This window comes from Babylonia areolata, chromosome 32 (genome assembly GCF_041734735.1).
Source record: "Babylonia areolata isolate BAREFJ2019XMU chromosome 32, ASM4173473v1, whole genome shotgun sequence".
NCBI classification, from domain to species: Eukaryota; Metazoa; Mollusca; class Gastropoda; order Neogastropoda; family Buccinidae; genus Babylonia; species Babylonia areolata.
The window spans coordinates 21441297-21443935 of NC_134907.1; positions in this window are offsets into that span (position 1 = coordinate 21441297).

Here is a 2639-nt window from a genome sequence, read left to right on the forward strand (position 1 = left end):
GAGAGGGAGAGAAAGAGACATATACAAAGAGAGAGAGAGGGGGGAGAGGGATTCAAGATTCAAGATGGTTTATTCATGTATAGGCTTAGGCCCCTTATGAAGGGGAATGTGAACATTATTTTACAAACAGTACATCACGACACTGTGAGCATCAATAAACACAGTCAAACAAAAATACACCAGCATTACAGTTCAATGTGTAGAACAATAAAAGAAAAAAACAAACAAAAGAATACATACAGAATTTTCACGAAACGGTCAAAAGGGGGGAGAGAGACAGAGAGACATATAGAAAGAGAGAGGGGGGCAGAGGGAGAGAGACAGAGAGACATATAGAAAGAGGGGGAGAGGGGGGCAGAGGGAGAGAGACAGAGAGACATATAGAAAGAGGGGGAGAGGGGGGCAGAGGGAGAGAGACAGAGAGACATATAGAAAGAGAGAGAGAGAGGGGGCAGAGGGAGAGAGACATATAGAAAGAGAGAGGGGGGGGGCAGAGGGAGAGAGAGAGAGACATATAGAAAGAGAGAGAGGGGGGGCAGAGGGAGAGAGACAGAGAGACATATAGAAAGAGAGAGAGAGAGGGGGGGCAGAGGGAGAGAGACAGAGAGACATATAGAAAGAGAGAGGGGGGCAGAGGGAGAGAGACAGAGAGACATATAGAAAGAGAGAGGGGGGCAGAGGGAGAGAGACAGAGAGACATATAGAAAGAGAGAGAGAGGGGGGGGCAGAGGGAGAGAGACAGAGAGACATATAGAAAGAGAGAGGGGGGGGGCAGAGGGAGAGAGAGAGAGACATATAGAAAGAGAGAGGGGGGCAGAGGGAGAGAGACAGAGAGACATATAGAAAGAGAGAGGGGGGTAGAGGGAGAGAGACAGAGAGACATGTAGAAAGAGGGGGAGAGGGGGGCAGAGGGAGAGAGACACATAGAAAGAGGGAAAGAGGGGGGGGGGGACAGAGGGAGAGAGACATATAGAAAGAGAGAGAGGGGGGGACAGAGGGAGAGAGACAGAGAGACATATAGAAAGAGAGAGGGGGGAGGGGGGCAGAGGGAGAGAGACAGAGAGACATATAGAAAGACGGGGGAGGGGGGGGCGGGGGGCAAAGGGATAATGATAATGATAACGATCTTTTATTCAGATTAAGGCCAAAGCCCCTTACTGAAGGGGGTCATACAAGAAAATAGATAAGGAAAATGACTTGACACGATAAACCAACATCACAAATCAACCAAAAGTAGCTAATACAATACTCAACTACATTCACAAAATAACAATTCGAAGTCTCTTCAATGCCTCATATAAAGTATGACCAAGTTTTGTTGGAAAAGCTCATGTTTTGACGACATGAGCAAATTAAATCTAAAAGCACAGGGATCTTTATAATATTTAGGTTGAATTAATCTTTGTCTGAGGTCGCTCAAAGCAGGGCAACATAACAAAAAATGCAATTCATCTTCCCTACCCAGGTTGCACAATCGACACGTATATACACATTCACTCCTATTACAGTATCTGAAACTGTGAACAGCAATATTAGAAACACCAAATCTAAATTTTGTCAGTGCACTTTTTACATATCTGTTTATTTCCATCCCAATATATGGTTCAGTCCCCTGTACTGTTTTAAAGATTCTAAACTGTGCTAATCTATCGCCAGATTCCATGTGGTCATGCCAGTCTTGCCACCTACAATCAACTATTCGCTGTCTAAAATACTTTATAAAACATGTAATATCTTCAACACCCTGATTATCCCACACAAAAGAATAACCATAAGAATTTAAGCACTGGCGAACACACGTTGCCCAGAGGGAGAGAGACAAGAGACATACAGAAAGAGAGAGAAGGGGAGGAGAGAGGGGGTAGAGGGAGAGAGACAGAGAGACATATAGAAAGAGAGATAGGGGTGAGAGAGAGGGCAGAGGGAGAGAGACATACAGAAAGAGAGAGAGGGGGGGGCAGAGGGAGGGAGACAGAGAGACATATAGAAAGAGAGATAGGGGTGAGAGAGAGGGCAGAGGGAGAGAGACATACAGAAAGAGAGAGAGGGGGGGCAGAGGGAGGGAGACAGAGAGACATATAGAAAGAGAGGGGAGTGAAACCTGATTGAATGACACAGGAAACGAATGATGAGCGCCCAGTGGCAGCCGTCAGTCGGCTCTACCCAGGTAGGCAGCCTGTTGTGTAAATGACCCCGTGTTTGTAAAGCGCTTAGAGCTTGGTCTCTGACCGAGGATAGACGCTGTGTACATATCTATATCACCATCATCTTCACATACAGGAAACGGAAGTGAACTCGACAATAAGAACGTACGACGCATAACAAACGGTATGAGTACCACGTATTAACAGTACAAGAATATAATCGTGGAGCTTGCGACATTCCTGGGCATTAGAATGGTGCTTAATACATTTCATTTCTGACACAACAGTACTTCTTTTATCGAGCGCAAACGATCACTTTTCTTCAATTGTAGGTCTTCTGGGAAAATTATCGTTGTAAAAAAAGGAAAAAAGAAAAGAAAACAAAAAGACTGTCAGACAAACCGTATTTTGAACTCCTGATAAAATGTAGTGTCATCATTTGACTGGGGGAAAAAAGTGCACGGATAAGTCCTATTGTTAAAGTTTACTTCACAA